This window comes from Meles meles, chromosome 6, assembly GCF_922984935.1.
Source record: "Meles meles chromosome 6, mMelMel3.1 paternal haplotype, whole genome shotgun sequence".
Lineage (NCBI taxonomy): Eukaryota > Metazoa > Chordata > Mammalia > Carnivora > Mustelidae > Meles > Meles meles.
The window spans coordinates 89,363,118-89,385,532 of NC_060071.1; the positions used below are offsets into that span (position 1 = coordinate 89,363,118).

A 22,415-nucleotide genomic window follows, 5' to 3' on the forward strand; every position below is an offset into this window, starting at 1 on the left:
CATTAATTTTTTCAATTATATTCTGTACTGTATTTTTCACATCATAAAATGCTTGATAATCTCATATTCATATATTTTGCTTTGTTTTTTCTCTTGGCTAGAGTGATCCAGATACTTGAAATTTTTGCTGCTCTTTTAAATTTCAAAACACTTACTTTGAATATTATCATAGTTCAGTTATACAGATAAGACAAGAAAGACCAAACTAATAATTACCTGAAGTTTTATAAAAAGTCAAATTATGTATAAAGTATATGTGTATCTCTTAAACATTTTAAAAGCTAACTTAGTCTGGGATCTTACAGCTTTTCACCTGGACACTTGAGATATCCTTTCATTTGGTTCATTTTTTTCTCAGACTGTAAGGTGGCTGCAGTCATTCCCACTCCCTGGTGTTCCTATCCTATGTAATCCCCTTCCCTTGAATGTGGGCAAGACCTGTGACTGACTTCTAGCCTGTAGAATATGGCAAAGGTGAAGGGATTTTTCAGGTATAATTAGGGTCCTGAATCAGTTGATTGCGAAATCAACTGATAATCAAGATTATCCTGGGTGGGCCTGACTTACTTAGTTAAGAGCCCTTAAAAAAAGAAGGTCTAGCCCCTCCCTAAGGTAAGACACTTTCCCCCTTGTTGACTTTCAATTAATAAACTGAACAAAGCAAGTGGGCCTGTTGGAAGAAGGCCAGGTGGCGAAGAACTGTAAGTGACTTTTTAGGAGCTGAGGGTGGCCTTCAGGAGAAACTAAAACCTTCAGTCCCGTAGCTGCAAGGAAGTGAATCCTGCCAACAACATGCGGGAGCTTGGCAGTGGCTCTTTCCCCCGTTGAGCCTCTGGTGACTCAGCTGATAGTTGGATTGCAATTTGGTGAGGCCTTGAAGCAGAGGACTCAGCTAAGCTCAGCTTCTGATCTGTCGAAACTGTGACATAATTAATTGTGTTGTTTTAAGCTGCTAAGTCTGTGGTAACTTGTTACACAGAGATAGGAAACTCTTACAGTCAGTCCCCTCATCTCTACTTTCTTCTTATTTTTCTTTCTTGTTTCAGCTAACTTGGCCTTTCTGAATGAAAATTGTACAATAGCTTCCTTTGGCCTAAAAGATGAAGTCTAAACATCCCACGTGTGTTAGTTAAGAGTCTTCATGATTGGCACTCACCTGACTTTCCCTCTCCTTCTCATGCTTTCCTTATGCATACCCTATGCTTTTATCATCAAAATCACCATTATAAAACACTCTCTCACTCCCATTCCCTTGCATATGTCCTTTGTCTTTGGTTTACTTATCCTCTCCACTCCTTGGTAGGCAATAGGGTTATTCCCCAGTGTTCCTATTACTCCTGGGTAGCTAGTAGGATGGTACTTCCGTTCCTGTCAAAGCTAGGTGTGACCATGTGACTTACTCCGGCAAATGAAAACAGAGCCAAGGTGACACACGTGTTAGAGGTTATTCTTGGAGAGCCAGTGCATTATTTATGACATCCCCTTTGTTGCTTCGAGCAACTGATGATGCTCCAGATGGTGGAAGCTCTATCAGTCTGGGACCCAGAGTAAGAAGATATGAAGAGCTAACCTGACGGGTTTTGTGAGCAAATGTAAATGTTTGTTATGAATCAGTAAGATTTGGGGTGTTTGGGGTCCTGTGGTCTGTCTTGCACTATACTGACTGAAACATCCCTCCTTCTTGTGGATACATACATCCTATAGGACTTAGCTCAAAAGTCTGGCCTACCTAGGTAGAGTGGAAGGGCTTTCTTCTCTTTGTTCCAACAAATCTTAAATATACCTCTTTATCTCTTTAATATCTGTCTCATAGATTGCTGTGAAGATTACTTGTATAAATATATAAGGTGCTTATTAGAAATGACGGGCACACTGTAAGTGCTCAAAAAAGATTATTGTTATTATTATTTTATAGGACTTTTCCTGTTTTATTGGAATAAACTTTTAAATGTTTGTCTTCTTTTAGACTGCTCGTTTGGAGAGCAAGGACTATGTTCTCTTTCACTGTTGTATCATAGTCACCTGGTCTAGTACGTAGGACATGATAAATGTATATTTAACATATACCAGAAATCCCTATTTCTAAGTTCCTTCATGTAGAACTGTAGCGCCAATGAGTATTTTGTTATCAAAACTCTCAGTGTGATTAAGAAAGTTATGTTTCTCGCAGCTGTTGAGTAACTGTTCCTCTAGTAGGAACAGTTACTAGACTACATTGAAGATTTTAGTAAACTTGCATTCAGTCTGTGACCTTGGACAAGTTATTTAACCCTTTATTTAATCCTTTAAGCTTCTTTTTCCTCATTTGTAGAATGGGTACCTACCTACCTCATGTGGTTGTTATAAGGAATTAATTAATTTTTGTAGAATAACACAGTGCTTGGCACATAGGGAAACATTTATTTATTATGATTTTTTAATTGCAACACTTACATATATTGTGAAATAACTACCATAATAACTTTTGTTAGCATCCATCACACAGATACCATAAAAAAAAGCCAAAAAAGAAAAAAAATTTTTTTCTTAATTTTTTGTTATTTGTTGTTATTAGTTTTTGTTTTCATCTTTGGCTTTTCCTTGAACTATTTGTTTAGGTACTGTTTACAAAGGTATGAGTCTAATACCTTCCCCTTTATTTTTCATAGAAATGATTGGATAATGAATAATTTATACCACACACCTTGCATTTCACACTCTAATTGCAAGTAACATGAAACAATATTGTGTATATTTAACCATTTAAATTAAAAATGACAGCAGATGTTTCTACTATCATTGTGTAAGAAATTCACTAATGTACTTAGCATTCTCAATGTAATAAAATTCTACAAAGAAAACTGTGCTTGTCCAAAGAGATGTGAGCAGTGAAAAGCACATCTTACATATCTTTCCTGCCAATATCACAATTACATCGTTTCTATCTCAAAGAACCAAGTATTATCTGTATTAAATCTAGATGTACCATTTTTTACAGATCCTTGCATCTTTAAAGGTAGCTGCCAAAAATACTCTCAATGGGTAATCTTTAACTCATTCTAGAAAGCCTGTTCAATTCTTTTCAAATGAAATTGCAATCTAGTTAAAACTAAGTGTCCCTTTAGAAACAGAATAGAAGAGTGAAGAAGATTAAAAAAGAAAACGGTCCCAAAATGTGACTCATTCCTCTGGTTTGAGGTTTTAAAGAGACATGCAAGGGAGAGCAGAATATAGATTTTCATTTCATGGTGAGTAAAAAATTACCTTAGTGGTAAAGTGGATACCGTTTTGCATGAAATACTGCAATTTCTTGAAAGAGTAATCTGAAAACTTATTTGGATTGTTGTTAGCAAAGTTCACACCAAGTTTCTTCAAAACATAGCTCCTAATCTTTTCCCAGACTTTTCACAGAACTATAATGGTAGAGTGAGGAAAATATTTTGATATTAGAAAAGATTTCCTCTGCGTTGTAATGAGACCCCCAATTATCACAGTCCATTATTCTAACAAAGTTTATATTGTGAGTTCTTAGTTCTTTTCTCTTTCATAAACCATGCTCCAAAATTAATTGCAATACTCTGAAATGTTAATTGTGGTGAATGAGCATTTGGAATTGATTTGTTTCTTAGAAAACATTTTGAAGGTTAGAAGTATCCTTGGGACGCCTGGATGGCTCAGTGGGTTAAGCCGCTGCCTTCGGTTCAGGTCATGATCTCGGGGCCCTGGGATCGAGTCCCGCATCCGGCTCTCTGCTCAGCAGGGAGCCTGCTTCCCTCTCTCTCTCTCTCTCTCTCTGCCTGCCTCTCTATCTACTGGTGATCTCTGTCAAATAAATAAATAAAATTAAAAAAAAAAAAAGTATCCTTAAATGGTTGGGCCAGTTTTTCGTCTACCTAACTTTTAGAAGAAATGGAACTACTTTGTTTCGCTATCTCTTAGAACTTTTCTGTGACATGGCTTTGTTTTTTGTAAAGTAGGATTAGTTTATTGCTACTTTAATAAAAAGTGATATGGTGGATATTTGAAAAATAGGATTCTTATGAACTTTGAACTAAAATGATTCAGTGGAAACTCTTTTGTTTATGTATCTGTTATTTCATCCCAGGACACTTCTAGATGATGTAATTCATATGTAGAATTGGTAATTATATATTTATTTTAATACATAATAGGACTTGATTATATAGTGCCACTGTCACCGATATATTCTGGTGCCGTAGAGGTTAATATCAAATATTTAAGCATCTAACTGTTAACAAGTAATGATGTGACAGCTTGTGTTTATAGCACTTAACTGTACTCATCTAAGCAACAAAATAAGAACAAAAGCAATTTCTTCTAGGGTGCAATGTTTACTTCCCTTTCTATAAAAGTAAATACTGCACAAGAAGAGTCATTTGGAAAAAGGCTTTTGTGAACAAAACATGCCATGTTTCAGCTTTCTAATTTATAATAACATCTGCATTTTCAGAGGCATAATTGTCAGTCACAAAAAAGCACCGTATTTTAATATGGGGAAAGGGTCATTGCTGTCAAAATAGTCCCTTACATAGGGTAGTGTGGGTGTTGTGCTTGGGTCTGGAAATCAGACAGACCTGGGCTTCTTCCTTGGTTTCTCTTTCTTGCAGTGTGGGACAAGCAAGTGACTCAGTGTCTCTCAGGTTTGTCACTTCTAAAGTGGCAATGATAGCATCTATCTCCCAAGGTTGCTGTGAGGTTTAAATAAACCCTTGTCGAACATATTGCCTGGTACAGGGTAAGCACTTAATACCTATTACTATTATTATGACAAGTATAGTGCTTTATATTTTACACTTTACAAGGTACTTTCACATACAGTCTCTCATTTGAGATAATTAGTTCCTGGATGACAGTATGAATTTTATCACAGAAAGAACTACGTGCAAATATTTAATAAGCGTGATTGCTATTGGATTTGTTCAGATGGAAAAGCAGCAGATTACATTCCCTTTGCTTTGATGTAAGATCACAATGTGTTAAAGGTACAATTTTTTTTTTTTACTTAAATTGCACTGACTTCAAATCATTTTAAGACACAATTTCATTCATTCACCCTTGCCAGCCTTTATCCCACAAAGCTATCTTTTGTCCCCACTTTATATTTGGGGAAGAGAAATGTGAATAAACTTCCTGAGGCCAGGGAGGGCAGTCAGCTCTCTAACCAGCCCTCACTAGAGGATGGAATACTCAGAACATGCCATCTTCTGCTCTGGTGCTCGACGGATCCTGAAAATTTTCAAATCTTGTTGGTAAGCATTTGAATGCACAGAAGTGAAAAGCAGATGCCAAAACAGTGGTGGTGTGAATGAAGCCTTTAAGCCCAGTCTTGTCCATTTATGCCTTTAATCTTCTCAGTGATCAGCAAGTGTTAAACCCATGTGAAAAAGTACCCTGTAACCTCCGACCTTAAGAAGATGAAAAATGGTTTGGGGAGCAGTTAAAGGCCCCATTATATGTGAGTAATTTTATTTATTTATTTATTTTTACGAGATTTCCTGAAAGTACTTACATTTAATCCCCAGGTTGAGAATTTTGTTCTCTCTTGGTCTGGATGGAGTTAGGTTCTTGCCAGAAGGAAGCAGGGAAATATTAGTAATAGTCTCAGAAGAACCTGTGAGCACATTCTGTTTTAGGGGTATTTCTAGAGGCGGATGATGATGGCTGCCATTCTGTCACCCCGAAACATGCTGGTGGTAGCGGTGGCCGGTTTGCATACCCAGCAAACGTTGCAGTTGAGCTCATTGACAAATTTCAGTTTGTTCCTGGGGAAAAAAATATTCTAAGAGCCTTGTGGGAAAACGGGACGTATGTGGAGCCACTAATTTTCCATTCTGATTTCAACACATTGCTATTTATGAATGGCTTCCTTTTAATTAGGTGTTTAATTTAAAACAGAACTAGTGACTGTAACAACCCCCAAAGCTCAAACTTGGAACATTAACCATTTGATGGTGGGGGTGGGGGTTTAGAAAGCCTTTCAGTCATAAGGTTATAATTGATTGTATGGCACATGAAAGAATTCTTTATTATTTTACAGGATAATTAAGAAAAGGACATTATGAAAACAGCTTCCCCTATTAAATAAAACCAAATTTGTTTCTCAGAATTACATTTTTTTGGGTAAAAATTTCTACCTCAGTGAACATTTATTTTTACTCTTTGAGTGGGGACAAATTAGAAGAGGTCTTTAATTTGGGTATTTAACAAGAAACCTTATTTTGAAAAGGAAAAAGCAAAAGTTTTTTTCAATTTCATATTCCCCTTTGCAGGTAGTTTCTAAGTCTAAAGCCATGATGTAGGACAAAAGCAAGTGGAAACGGACATTACATTATTAATGGTCACAGGAACAAAAGACTACTAAACTGAGTCATCAGTAAATTACTATAACCCCAGGACTCTAACACCCTTAAGGAAAAACATGGCATGCTTGGCAAATAATACTTTAAGGGTTTATTTAACAATTTTCTCCCCAGATAAAAATTAAAAGTGTTCATGGAGTCATTCTGAGATAATCTCAGAAGTATTAGCAAAAAGGAACTGGTCTGTTTTATACTTCATGGGGGAAAACGTTCGTATTTTAGAATAGCATTCTGTGATTATTTTTAATGGGAAAATAAAATATAGGTGACTTCTCCAGGAATCAATATCCTCTTTTCTCCATTCGTGGTGTTTTGCAGGCTGATTAATTTGCAGAGGTTGGGTTTGATTGCTGCTGAAGTAGAAAGCGTTATAGATTCTCTGTTATTCTTCACTCCACTTGGCCGAGGTCTATGGTTCTATCTGTATGTATTTATCTACCTTTCCACATGGTGCTTAGCACTGTAGCTCTGGGCCTCTCCTAAACATATTGTGAAAATCTATCGTACTGAACTCTCAAGTCTCTTGCTGTGAATAGGTAACTACTCTGCCTGCTGCCGCTATCCCCCCACCCGCCCCGCCCCAGGAGAGCTGTTCTGTTAGGTAAAGGTAAATGAGCCAGACAGAAACAGGCATTTAGAAAACAGCTTTGTGTGTATACGAAGGATGTATCCAGCTAAGTTTTGAAAGCGAAAAGGGGAGGCACTAAAGGTCATACAATTTATATAATTCCTATAGCAATTAAAGAAGATGACAGAGCCAACTTGCTCAGCGTTGAACATGTGGCATTCGTAAATGGTTGAAAGGAGGAGCTCCGTGTCTCCAATCTCTGACACCCTCGTGCACTGTCCCAGTTCGTTATCCCAGATACAGATTTTTTTTTTTTTAGTTTCTGGTGAACAGTTAATTACATGAACTAGATCATCAATATTCTCTATACCACCTTTTTTCAAAAGTTTGAGAGAAATAAAGCATAAAAAAGGGGTTGGTGTTGTTTTGTCTAGTCTAGCCGGAAATGTTTCTGACAGATCACTTCTTTAATCAAATATTTCTCTACATTTGAAATATTTCAACTTTGAATTATTGAAAGTCCTCTGACTTTTAAGTGTAGGTATTTTGAAGTTGTGGGATTATGCGTGTTGACAAAAACTGGGTAACATTTGTATAGCTTCAAAGGATAAGTTGATTTAAATACAGACTGAATCGAGTATAACATAAAAGCCTTTCAATATACTTGATCCATTTTTTAGTCATTTGATAACTTATTGTGTAGCTTATTAGAGTGACCATCAAAACCACATTAAAAATGAAAACTCTTTAAAGTCATGCCATTTAGAAGGGTAACTTGATTATAAGCTAAATATATCTCTTATGCAGAGAGAGACTGGTGCCTTAAAAACATTCCTCAATTGGGGTTGTTGAAAATATTAATTTATAATATTTAGTTCATTACCTTTTCTGAAAAATATGGCGTTAAGTATTTTGATATAAAGTCTACATATAAAATACTCTGAATTCTTTCCCAGAAGCAAATCCAGTATCATATTGGTGAATAAACATTGCTCTAGCAAACAGCTCCTTAAGAAATATGCTCCCAATTAACCTTATAGACAAAAGAAAAAACCATCTTCTAAAAATGGATACATTTATTTCTGTAAAATTGTGAATTCCTTAGTATTTCTGCAATGTTGAAATAAACTGTTTTCAATCTGTATTTATAGATCAGAGTTGGGAGCAATTTCTGTGTCCTTTACAAACAGCCTTGACTGCCTACTCTGAGTTCAAAACTGCCTTAAAATGTGTCATTTTTTGGTATACAAAAGGCATTCTAAAATTGTATTATGCAGTTATTGTGCTGAAAGAATGACCCTTGCCATGCTTTGTTTACTGAATGTCAAATTTTCATTTGTATTACAGCTGTGTACCATAGCAGTTTCGGTTTTGTATGAAGGGCAACTAATGTACAAAACAGTCAAACCACAGAGCAGTAATTAGTCTGGAAAAGATCAAAGTGTGCTCTTCTAAATCCAGCCAATTTGCTCTGGGTGTGCAAAACCAATAGTCTTTCTTTTGCTAAGGTCTCTTATTAATTTTTGCTTTCGCTTGTTGCAGAGCAGCTGCTTTACTGTCAATCCAACATCCTGCTTAAAAAAAAAATCCATTTTGATGCCACAAATGCAATTTCAATGGGTTTAGGAATAATAACCAGCTTTTTTTTTTTTTTTTCCCCATCCCACTTCTAGGAGATAGAAACTTGAAAGTTTTCAGCATCTGTAAAGTGAAAGAAAGCCACATAAGGCAGAGCCCTGTTTGGATTTGTTGCTCTAGAAAGAGCTGAAGCAGTGTGATCTGTAAATACTTCTGCTTTTAGTGCTTTTAACCAGCACTGCCCTTATCACTATATGTCTCTTGCTCTCTTCTCTTAATATGAGGGTTCTTTAAAAAAAAATACTTATGGTCACATTGTGGTTTCTCACGGAAAAATGGAATCATCCAGATTATTAATTAAGTGCGATCCAACAGGAAAGAAATTCTTTTTTTTTTTTTTAATATTTTATTTATTTGACAGAGAGAAATCACAACTAGGCAGAGAGGCAGGCAGAGAGAAAGGAGGAAGCAGGCTTCCTGCTGAGCAGAGAGCCCAACGTGGGGCTCGATCCCAGGACCCTGGGACCATGACCTGAGCCGAAGGCAGCGGCTTTAACCCACTGAGCCACCTAGGCGCCCCCAGGAAAGAAATTCTTAAATGAATAGTTTGCATATCAGGATGAAAACATGAAAATAAGTACTATCACTTGCTATTCTCTTGATGTAATTATTATTATTTATTAGCGAGTATGGAACTGGTAGTTGAAGGTAATGATTAAACTTCATCATAGGAATTAAGTGAATAGAACTTGTGAAGGGAAAGAGTACGATATCATCATTTACAAAATAAAATATGATCTTGGAGAATATATTTTAAATGTAGTGTATACATTTCTCCCCTTCTCCATTTTTGTCATTTCTGCTCTCAATATTCTCTCTGGCAAAGGAGGGAGATAAATAAACTGGTTAGTTTATTGATTCCTATTAATATGGGAGCTTTTCTGTAATTGTTACCTTGACCTCTGCTCAAATATTGTGTGTGTGTATGTGTATTTTAAGTAAATTTCTTGAATGTTAACATGTATTAGCTGAATGAATATATTTTTATGTGTCTCCTGTTGCAGCAATTTTCCTGGCTTCACAGCAAACCATTTAAATTTGATTCTGAGTTACAGTCCACTCCAAACGTGTGCCAAAAATTTGTTTTAGTGTCAATGTCACTAGCTAACTAGACATTAAATTACAGCCAAGTAAAACAAAAAGTGTAATGATACACAGCATTAGCATAATGAAAAGAAGCACGTACCGCAATTTACAATAATTGATTCATAAACAAATATGTAATGCCCCTGAAACAACCAAAAAGGTTTGTTCTGGAAATGTCTTCAATTGAACAGGAATTTAATGCTTTGGAAAAGCAACAAAATGATCATACAGAAAAGTTAAGGTATCTCTTTCTTCATGCAACAGGTAAAATCAGGCACTAAGTCCTGATTTTACTCTCAATGAATCATGACATAGTAAATGAACTCAAGCTTCAGAGCCCTTCGTCCTTTTAGAATATTTGTTCATGTCTTATTAAAATCTGTTGTTACCTCTATCACCCTTGTGATACATTCTGTTTTTCCCACTCCATTCCATTATTTGAGGGGCTCTAAAGATGATAGTGTGTGGGAATAAATCTACACTAGAAATGAAATAAATGTATCCAACCAACATTTATAGCTGCTATTGGATAAAGCCCTCATTTCCGGTTCAAATAAAATTCCATTGATTACCTTTCTTCAGCATCATATAGGCTTTAACATGAATATTTCTTTTAAGAAAACTTGAGGGGAACCTGGATTGCTTAGTTGGTTGAAGACCTGACTCTTGGTTTTGGCTCAGGTCATGATCTCAGGGGTCTTGAGACTGAGCCCTGAGTTGGGCTCCATGCTCAGCAGGGGAGTCTGCTTGAGATTCTCTCTCTCTGTCCCTCCCCCTGCTTGCACTCTTCCTCTCTCTCTCTCTAAAATAAATAAATATTAAAAAAAAAAAAAACTTAAAACAAGGCATTTATTTAGCAAGTAAAATGGCCCCAGAGAATGTGCACACAATCTTATTTGAAAATTCTGAAAATCTTTGGACTGAGATTTTTTTTTTTGAAAGATTTACTTACTTATTTTGGAGAGAGAGAGAAATAAATATTTATTTAGAGAGAGCAAGCAGGGGGAGAGGCCCAGTGAGAGGGGGAGAGAATCCTCAAGCAGACTCCCCACTGAGCGCAGAGCCCCATACAGGGCTTGATCCGAAGACCCCAAGATCATGACTTGAGCAAACATCAGGAGTCGGCCACTTAACTGAGCCACCGAGTACTCCTGGACTGAGATTTTCTTTAAAAATTGAAGTATAAGGGGCGCCTGGGTGGCTCAGTGGGTTAAAGCCTCTGTCTTCGGCTCGGGTCATGATCTCAGGGTCCTGGGATCGAGCCCCACATCTGGCTCTCTGCTCCGCGGGGAGCCTGCTTCCTCCTTTCTCTGCCTGCCTCTCTGCCTAGTTGTGATTTCTCTCTGTCCAATAAATAAAATCTTTAAAAAAAAAATTGAAGTTTAAGTGACGTGTAATGTTCTATTAGCTTCAGGTGTACAGCATAATTATTCAATGTTTGTATATATTGCAAAATGATCACCACAATAAGTCTAGTTAAATCTATCACCATACATAGTAACAGAATTTTTTATGTTGAGAATTTTTAAGGTCTACTCTCTTAGCAACTTTCGTATTTACAATATAGTATGGACTGAGATTTTTAAAGAAGATATGGGGAAAATAAGATGTTCTGGAAAACTCAATAGATTTTCTTTTTTCCAAAGAAGAGAAGCTAATATGTAAACTGTGGACTGGTAGTCTCATTTTCAAGCTAGACTGAATTACTGAGAGGGTGGTTTGTGAATACTTGCAAAAGTAATGATCTCTGGCCAGTGCAGTAAGGCAAGAAAAATATATAAAAAATTCAAGGACTGGAAATTCAAGCAATTAATAGACTCTTAAAACTAATAAAAGAGTTCAGTGAGGTTGCTATATAGAAGACCAACAGTAACAACAACAAAAATACCAGCAGAGTTCTTCTATACTTGCACTAACTAAAAATATAATGGGCAATATGATGCCTTGCATTATAGCAAGAAAACTTGAAGTATCTATCTAGAAATTGACCTAAGAAAATACTTTTGAAAAAATGTTAAAATTATATTAAGAGAGGTAAGGAAACTTTTGCCTAATATGATCACACCTTTTAAAAGAAGAATTTGAAACACGGTTGGCACTGAAGAAATATTCATTGAATGAATGAATGAATCTGAATAGATGGAGAGAGAGGCCATTCTCATTAATGGGAAAGTTAAGACTGTAGAGCACTCAACTATTTTGTTTTATTTTTTCAGTGCAGCCTTCTGCCATCAGTATTTATCTCCTATAACATCTTGGTGTAGGAGAGGTATAGGTGTAGGATTTAGCAGGTATATTAGCTTTTCCTCCTAACCTTGCTGTTCTCTTGGTATTTTCTGTCTGGGAGGACCTTCTTGGTGTGAACCTACTACCAGTGAAGTCACTCTTGCCCCAAACTAGGCAGTCAACTTATCCTTATTTTCGTCTTTCTCTGATATTTACATACAGTTGGTTTTCCAAGTTCTAGTCACTTCAGCAACTGTTCGTCTCTCTGTCAATTGCTACTGGTTTTTAATTTGGGACTAATTATCTCTACTTTACTGTCAGATAGTTTCCTTGTTCATCTGTCTCCAAATTTACTTGACTGTCTACACAATTTCTAGAGTATGCATTCAAAACACAAATGTGATCATGTTATTTCCTAACTCTAAAACTTTCAGCAGACCTTCATCCAGTCTTCCCATTGTCTATGTGCCCTATCTATAGGAATGTTGGAAAGGGCACCTGGGTGGCTCAGACAGTTGAATGTCAGACTCTTGATTTTGGATCAGGTCATGATCTCAAGGTCATGAAATTGAGTCCGACATCGGACTCAGCGGTCAACACAGAGTCTACCTGACCCTCTCTTGTTCCACCTCTCTCTAAATAAATAGATAGATAAATACATAAATAAATAAAATCCTTATTAAAAAAAGAATGGAGCATGTATATTCAACATAAATATGTAAAATAAGTATATAATGTAAATATTTCATACATCATAAAACATGCACAAAACAAATTTTAAAAGGTTGAGGTATAATAGGAATTTAAATCTTCACAATATCATTTATTAATAGAACAAATAAAAATAACCTATTTTTGCAGTGTGCTTTAATGTGTTTCCTTTTTTAAAAACTTAGCTTAACATAATTTTGATATAGTGATTCAAAGTTCAGTTTATTTTGAGATTTGCTTTTGATTGCTGCAGTGGTTAAACACAGGATACTTCAAAAACAAATAGAAGTGCATCATTGGCTATAACTAAAATACAATTTTTATTTTTCAGTCCATCCATCAGTTATTTACATTTTTTCCTGAAATTTGGTAGTAATTTTTATCTTCCATAATTTCATTCAGTTGTTCTTATGAGCTAACTAAAAGGTGTTATACTTCAGTATCTTTAAACAAAAAACCCCACTGAAACCTTTTATTTACAAAATTTTACAAGTTAGAAAATTTAATTTTCATGCTTTTAAATATGCAGACATGAGAATGACACTTTTGCATTGCTTTTGGGTAATGAAATCACACAATAAAGAAAATATTACCATTTCAAGACAATACGCTCTGTCATCCACACACATTACTTTTGAAAAACAGTTGCTTTTTCACTCATTGCTAAGCTCTAACCTTTATTCTGAAAGGACAGATTGTCTATTTATTAAAGACTTCATTTTTTAGAGCAGTTTTAGGTTTACAACAAAATTGAGAGGAAGGTACAGAGATTCCCCATACACCTACTGCTCCCACACATGTCTCCTCCATTAGCAATATCACTCACCAGAATTATATCAAGATATCAAAATGATATTTATCAAAGATGAATCTGCACTGCCAAATTATATTTGTCCAAAGTCCATAGTTTACCTTAGAGCTGACTCTTGATGTATAATCAAGAGTTTGAACAGATACATATTAACATATATCCATCATACAGAGTCTTTCCACTGCCCTAGACATCTGTGCTCTCCCTGTTCTCCTCCCATCTCCCACTCCTGACAACTGATTTTTTTATTGTCTCCGTAGTTTTTTTTGCATTTTCCAGAATGTCATATAGTTTGAGTCATACAGTATGTACCTTTTTCAGATAGGCTTTCTCTAACTCATAGGGATTTAAGTTTCCTCCATGTCTTTTTATGACTTGATAGCTCATTTCTATTTAGCGCTGAATAATATTTTATTGTCTGGATATACCAGTTTATTTGTCCATTCACCTACAGAGGGACATCTTGGCTGCTTCCACGTTTTGGCAGTTGTCAACAAAGCTGATATAAATATCCCTGGGAAGATTTTTGTGTGGACATAAGTTTTCATCTCCTTTGGGTGCATACTAAGGAGGGTGATCACTGGATCATATGGTGAGAGTATGTTTTGTTTAGTTTTGTAAGAAACCACACTGTCTTCCAAAGTGGCTGTATCATTTTGGATTCTCACCAGCAGTCAGCAAGAATCCGTGTTACTCTACATTCTCGCCACCATTTGGTGTTGTTAGCATTCCAGATTTGGGCCATTCTGATGGGAGTGTAGGGATACCTCATTGTTGTTCTAGTTTGCATTACTCTGATGAAATATGATGGGGTGACTCTCTTCATATGCTTATTTGCTGTCTATATCTTTGGTGAGGTGCATGTTCAGACTTTCTGTCATCTAGGTTTTCTCTTATGTTATCTTCTAGAGTTTCATAGTTTTGCATTTTACATTGAAGTTTATGATCTATTTTGGGTTATTTTTTTCTGAGAAGTATAAGGTCTGTGCCTAGATGATTTTTTTTGCGCGTAGGTGTCTAGTTCTTCCAGCACCACTGTGCTGCCTTTGCTCCTTTCAGAGTCAAAGAGCAGTGACTGCATTTATGTGAGTCTCTTTCTGGCCTCTCTGTCCTGTCCATGGATCTGTTTGTTTATTCTTTTGCCAAACCACATTGTCTTTATGATTGTAGCTTAATTGTAAACCTTTGTTCTTTTCCGTCAATTCTGTGTGGACTATTTGGGGTCTTTTGCATCTCTATAAATAGCTTAGAATCAGTTTGTTGATATTCATGAAATAATTTGTTAACATTTTTTTTTGGTGCCAATTTTAAATACAGTTTTATTTAAGACATTGCATTTTCCACTTAACAATACAGTGCTTATAAATTGCAATTTTTATTTCCTTTCCCTGTGCACATATTCCATATTCAAGTATCAAGAATTCCCAGTTTTTTTGCTATAGCAGCTCAACATTACAACTGCCATGGAATTTGCTACAAATTTGGGTCCTTTGAATATTGTATGTGGAACAATACTCAACCTATTTATTCTCAGGTTGGTTTAGTCAACTTCTTCAATGGTGGGCCCAGAGGAGGCACCACCAGAGGGAGGAGCTCCACCACGAGGGAAGCCTCCAGGCATTCCTCCTGGCATGCCTCCTACACAGCGTGGTGATGATGGGGTTGCAGACTTTCTCCAACTCTTTCTGCTGGTGTTCAAATTCTTCCTTCTCTGCAATCTGGTTCTTAACAAGCCAGTTGATGATTTCATTGCACTTGTCAAGAATCTTCTGTTTGTCTTCATCATTTATCTTGCCCTGAAGTTTTTCATCTTCAACAGTTGCTTTCATGTTGAATGAGTAAGACTCAAGTGAATTCTTGGAAGACACCTTGTCCCGCTGTTTCTCATCTTCAGCTTTGTACTGCTCAGCTTCCTGGACCATGCATTTCAATATCTTCCTTGCTCAAGCGGCCCTTGTCATTAGTGATGGTAATCTTGTTCTCTTTTCCTGTGCTCTTTCCACGGCAGAGACATTGAGGATACCATTAACATCAATATTGAAAGTGACCTCAATCTGAGGGACACCACGAGGGGCAGGAGGTATGCCTGTGAGTTCAAACTTTCCAAGTAGGTTGTTGTCCTTGGTCATGGCATGCTCACCTTCATACACCTGAATAAGCACACTAGGCTGGTTGTCGGAGTACATAGTGAAGGTCTGTGTCTGTTTCGTAGGAATGGTAGTATTACGCTTGATGAGAACAGCCATGACTCCTCCAGCAGTTTCAATGCCAAGAGAAAGTGGAGTGGCATCCAACAGCAGCAAATCTTGAACATTTTCAGATTTGTCTCCAGAAAGGATGGCTGCCTGGACAGCTGCACTGTAGACAACAGCCTCATCAGGATTGATGCTCTTATTCAGTTCTTTTTCATTGAAGAAATCTCAGAGAAGTTTCTGAATCTTGGGGGTACGGGTAGAACCACCCACCAGGACAATATCATGGATCTGAGACTTGTCTAACTTGGCATCCTGAAGGGCTTTCTCTACAGGGTCCAGGGTGCCACGGAACAGGTCAGCATTTAATTCTTCAAACCAGGCACGAGTGATAGAGGTATAGAAGTCGATTCCTTCGTACAAAGAATCAATCTCAGTATTGGCCTGGGTGCTGGAAGAAAGTGTACGCTTAGCACGTTCACAAGCAGTATGGAGACGACGAACTGCCCTCTTGTTTTCACTGATATCTTTCTTATGTTTGCGCTTGAACTCTGCAATAAAATGGTTGACCATTTGGTTGTCAAAGTCTTCTCCACCTGAGTGGGTGTCTCCAGCTGTGGACTTAACCTAAAAGATCCCATCTTCAATAGTAAGGATTGACACATCAAAAGTGCCACCTCCTAAGTCAAAGATCAGTACATTCCTTTCAGCTCCAACTTTTTTGTCTAAGCCATAAGCAATAGCAGCAGCAGTTGGCTCATTGATGATTCGAAGTACATTGAGACCAGCAATAGTTCCAGCATCTTTGGTAGCCTGACGCTGAGAATCATTGAAGTACGCAGGTACTGTGACAACTGCATTGGTAACCGTCTTCCCAAGATAAGCCTCTGTGATTTCCTTCATTTTCGTCAAAACCATGGAAGACACCTCCTTTGGATAAAAGCTTTTTGTCTCTCCCTTGTATTCTACTTGGACCTTGGGCCTGCCAGCATCATTCACCACTATGAAAGGCCAGTGCTTCATATCAGACTGGACAACAGCATCATCAAATCTCTGTCCAATCAGGCATTTGGCGTCAAAAACTGTGTTGTTGGGGTTCATTGCACCTTGGTTCTTCACAGCATCACCGATCAATCATTCGGTGTCTGTGAAGGGGACATAACTTGGGGTGGTCTGGTTTCCCTGATCATTGGCAATTATTTCCACTTTCCCGTGCTGGAAGACCCCCCACGCAGGAGTAGGTGGTGCCAAGATCAATGCCAGCTGCAGGTCCCTTAGACATGGTTGCTTTTGTGTGAGCCTGGCTCGGGTTGAGAAGAACATGGCAATCCAAAGATCTAGCCCACGTTCAGTGAGACACAATTTGTTAACATTTTGATTGATGTTTACTTATTTAAAGAACTCCAGGGCTGCCTGAGTGGCTCAGTGGGTTAAGCCTCCGCCTTCAGCTCAGGTCATGATCTCAGGGTCCTGGGATCGAGCCCCATATCGGGCTCTCTGCTCAGCGGGGAGCCTGCTTCCCCCTCTCTCTCTGCCTGCCTCTCTGCCTACTTGTGATCTCTCTCTGTCGAATAAATAAAATCTTTAAAAAAAAAAAAACTCCATCTGGGGGGGTAGTATGATAATGGCAAATTATTCTCATCATAGGAAAGGTAAGCGAATTTTGACTATTTGTTAAAGGAAAGTGTGTGACTCATCTTTATATATGAAAGTTCTTTTTCAGTTCTTTGCTGTGAGATAACAAATTTCTGGGTAATACCTCAGATTTTCATGATAGTTTTTTTAAACCTCATTAAAAGGTGATATTGAAATATTATAAAAACTTGGACAGTATGAAATTAATGCCATCAACAAAATAAAATGCTCATCTGCTTTGCCATTTTTGTTTGCCTGTAATAATGTAGTTAATGAACTTTGCTATGGTGCTAACTTTGTCACTTTATCCTAGGGACTTTTTTCTTTTTCTCTTTAGTATTTAGTAAATTTTCTATTTATACCCACTATTTCCCTGACATAGTGTTTTCAAAAGATATCAATACTAATGAAAAAGTATATTCTTCATTACACTTTACTGACTCAACAAAGAGTTGTTCATGTATTTCATTATCTAGTGTATAACAAATATCAAAAAGAAACATGTTAGAAACATCCATAGTTTTATTCTCAGGTGTTTAGCAAGTGTCTAATACTTACTTCAAATATTCAGCTTTGTTTTCCACTGATTTATCTGATGCATTTTAAAAAAGATTTTATTTATTTGAGAGAGAGTGAACAAGAGAAAGCAAGCATGAGCAAGGGAAAGAGTAGAGAGAGAGGGAGAAGCAGACTCCCCACTGAGCAGGGAGTCTGAGGGGAGGCTCTACCTTGGAACTCTGGGATCATGACCTGAGCCGAAGGAAGACGCTCAACTATTCAACCAAGTGAGACACCCAGGCGCCCCTTATCTGGTGCATTTTAAGCAGTCACTGTCTTAGTGACTTCTTTGATCCCAAAGAAGCAGATCTTGAAAGAAGGGTTTGAGTGTAAGTAGTTTGTTTAGGAGAAGGCGATCCTAGAAAGCATGAATAAGGGATGGCAGAAGTGAGAAAAGGAAGAGAATGATCCAGTACAGGACATGTCACCAAGCAGGTTCCTGCTCTGGGCCACTGGGGCTCACTCCCGCTGGAGAGCTCAGGAGCTAGCACAGAATTTCTCTGAGGAGTTGCACCCGAGGCACAGTAAATATTCTCCAACTCCTATCTGTCAGCAGCAGACAAGAGTTACTGAGCGCTTCTGGCCTACCTATTTGCGGGTCTAGAGAGCCCTCAGGTAGAGGACTACGGTGTATTAAGATGCAGTCTCCAAGGCTCAGGGACAAGGGATGCGGAAGGGATGTGAGCAGGGACACTGCATCGTCTGCTAAGGTCAACAGAGGCCTTCAGCATGCTTTGGACCGTGTTTCCTAAGAAGGGAAGAGCAAGTATTTTTTTTTTTTTTTTAAGATTTAATTTTTTGACAGACAGAAATCACAAGTAGGCAGAGAGGCAGGCACAGAGAGAGGGAGAGGGAGAGGCAGGCTCCCTGCCGAGCAGAGAGCCCGATGCGGGGCTTGATCCCAGGACCCTGGGATCATGACCTGAGCCGAAGGCAGAGGCTTTAACCCACTGAACCACCCAGGCGCCCCAAGAGCAAGTATTTTTAACCAAACTTATTACTGTTAAGTAAAAGTCCTTCAAAAGAGGGGCATTTTGGGGGCTCAGTCAGTTAAGCATCTGCCTTTGGCTCAGGTCATGAGTCCAGGGCCCTGGGATTGAGCCTGGCTTTGGGCTCCCTGCTTGGCAGGGAGTCTGTTTCTCCCTTTCCCTCTGCTTCTACTCCTGCTTATGTGCTCTTTCTCTTAAAAAAAAAAAAAAAAAAAAAGTCCTGCAGGGGTGCCTGGGTGGCTCAGTGGGTTAAGCCTCTGCTTTTAGCTCTGGTCATGGTCTCAGGGTCCTGGGATTGAGCCCCACATTGGGCTCTCTGCTCAGCGGGGAGCCTGCTTCTCCCTCTCTCTCTGCCTGCTTCTCTACCTGTGATCTCTCTCTCTCTGTCAAATAAATAAATAAAATTTTTAAAAAATCCTGCAGGGGCACCTGGGTGGCTCAAATGTGTTAAGGCATCTGCCTTCGGCTCAGGTCATCATTCCAGGGTCCTGGGATCAAGCCCCGAATCAGGCTCTCTGCTCAGCAGGGAGCCTGCTTCCTCCTCTCTCTCTCTCTGCCTCTCTGCCTCTCTGCCTACTTGTGATCTCTCTCTGTTAAATAAATAAATAAAATCTTTAAAAAAATTTTTTAAAAAATCCTGCAAAAGAAGCTATTAATCTATCAAATTCAGAAAAAAATTTGTAAGATCTTCATATTCTAGTTATAAATCCATATCTTAAAATAGTCTTTATGTATGTATATACATATATATACACATGTATATGCATATATATATATATCAATGATTTAATAGATCTGAATGTGTCATTAGTATTTTTGCCTGACAAAGAGATTATACAAGGAATAGAAGGATCAGCTCTGCCCTTTTCTTAGGTCTTTCTTTGTTTACCCTATTAGTGTTATCTTCAGTTTGGGGTTTCTTTGAAGAGATCTTTCTTAAGTCACTTGTCTATTTTATGAGAGTTATTTACTTAAAAGTAGATAATATAATCCATAAATCTACTGAACTAGGTACCGTAAAATGCAACATTATTGATAAAAGTGAAATGAATAACAGGGTGATGGCCAGCTGTCCAGCGCTCCATGTTGTGGAATTCTTTATCATCAGGATGCTTTGCTTACTGTATATGATATGTGACAGTTTGATTTTCAAATCTACTGATGGAGGTTGCCAGTGGCAATTCAAATGAAATACTAGTAAAGCTTAACATTTTCCTGATTCTTGGAGTAAAAATCAAATAAACTAGAAGTCCTCCTATTTTACCCTAGTGGAGCATTTTGTGTATCCCCTGTGGTATGTACGTCCCAATTTGGAGGCCACTAGATTATAGGACAGAGTCTTCGCATGGGGCACACAGTCCTTCATCATTTGGCCCTTGCCTACCTCTCTAACATAAGGTCTTGCTTTGTCTTGCCTTATACCCTGCATTTCAGCTATAATGGCCTTTCTGGAGTTCCCTCAGTTTTTCATGTTGAATCATTACATCAGAGCTTCCCAGAATGTTCTTTCTCTTTGGACTACCTGGGAAAACCTTCTCTCTGAAACTTTTTCTGACCCTTTTCCTCTCCCCCAGGAAGCACTGAAAATACGCTCTTTGAAACATGACTCTATTGTCAACCTTAGCTTTCAGCCCTTCTGTTGAACCTATTTGTTAACATTCTTGGGTCTTCCTATAGATTATCATCTCCCTGAAATCAAAGATGTTGTTGACTTTATCTTTGTATCTTCAGCATATAGCTTTAAACAGGCACACAACCATGCTTGTTGAGTTACCTACGGGGTCATAGTCCTATCGAACACTGTCCTGGTCAGCCAGCACACAGAGGACTGTGTTTAGCTCAGGATGCCTCTTGAAGAAGGACTTGGAAACCTCATGTGTAGACAAGGTGAAGAATTCCAAACAGTGTTATGAGAGCAACTGTAGCCTGGGACCAATGGATAGAACAACTGGGAAGAGGGATTTGAATTTACTATGAGGAAGAATTATCCGACAATTAGACCTGCTTGAACCACAGGATGAATGGCTTTGGGATATGGTGAAGTTTTTTTTTGGTTTTTGTTTTGTTTTTTAGGCAGTGGAGATGTTGAAATAAAGCCTGAATGGATAACCTTCTTGAGCAGACCCAACAAGTGCTTAAAGCATCTGGAATGAACATGGTGAGTGGAGGAGAATTTAGCTAATTTTTGAAATTATTTGATATGTCGTGATAGGTATAAATTTTAATAGGTATTGTTTCCAAAAAAAGGAAAAAAAAAAGCAGTGATGCCATTTTAAGTAAACAATTCCTCTGTGATTCAGAGTGTATGCATCTGGGTAAGACACCACTGTAATGCTATGTCTTCTTCTTTGCCTTCTTCTGAGCCAGGCTATGCAAATCTTTGAACTTGTACCAATGCTGTTATTTTTCTTTGTGAAAACACTCACAGACATTTAAGTTGCTCCCTCTTTTCATCTGAGAAGTAGGATATCTTCTCTCTGCCTAACCATGGATTTAAAATTTATAGTCTGAGAGTCTATAAAAAAAATAATAGTGTCTCTTGAGTATTAGAGAAGCAAAAGGTACCTTAATCTTCTAGACATTCAAGGCTGCCTGAGACAGAGTATAGAACAAGATATTGAATCAATTAAACTTAATTCAGGATATACATAATAAGCACATGTCACAGGTTTAAATAACACTCTTGATAATATAACATAATCTAATTTTTATAACACCTTTAAAAGGCATGAGTCTTTTTGTTTTTTTTAATATTTTATTTATTTGACAGAGAGAAATCACAACTAGGCAGAGAGGCAGGCAGAGAGAGAGGAGGAAGCAGCTCCCTGCGGAGCAGAGAGCCCGATGTGGGGCTCGATCCCAGGACCCTGGGATCATGACCTGAGCCGAAGGCAGAGGCTTTAACCCACTGAGACACCCAGGCGCCCCGCATGAGTCTTATAATATGGAAACAGGCTCAGTGAAGCGGAAGGGAGTTGGCTCAGTGCTGTCTAACTAACTGGTTTCGGAGCCTGGGCCACAATCCATCACATCTGATTCCCCTTCCATGGGTTTCTCCCTTTCATCACACTGCCTCAAAAGTATAGCATGTGGTCCTGACCCTGAAGAATTTGAAGGGATAAGATATATCCATCAAACAATTAGAGAACAACAAAAGTGTAATAAGTGCGTTACAGCTGAGGAGGAGTTTGGAAGGTCAACAAGGTGAGAAATCACAGGCTAAAGGCTATGGAAACTTTTATTAAGAGCAACTTTGAAAATAGCTCTGAAAGATAATTAGGCTTACAAAATTTTTTTCTTTGGTTCCTGAAGTGCATGTTGGCTTTGTCCACATTCACCCATGCCTTTCCTTCTCTTTTATTTCTTTTTCATTTTACTACTCTCTATCATACTGGCCAATGGGACACAAGCATCTAATTGCAGCAAATTCTTATACATTCCAAGTGACCCCCACAAAAACAGGTTGCCATGGTAACCAAACAAAAAGGGACTAGAAAACAGAAGCAAAGTATTTACTTAATGTCTGATGGGCTCTCTGCACGATTTTCATTAGACCTGTTGCTGGCTTTCTTTTAGGTTTGGGTGCCGGTTACTGCTTATTTTTTTAAGCTGTTAAAAGATTGAAAACTTTACCAAGCCCTT

General features: G+C 38.0%; 1 pseudogene; it reads right to left on the minus strand.

The window, feature by feature from the left end:
* Positions 1-14,700: 14,700 nt before the first annotated feature.
* LOC123944788 lies at positions 14,701-16,873 on the minus strand (annotated as a pseudogene).
* Between the last annotated feature and the right edge of the window lie 5,542 nt (positions 16,874-22,415).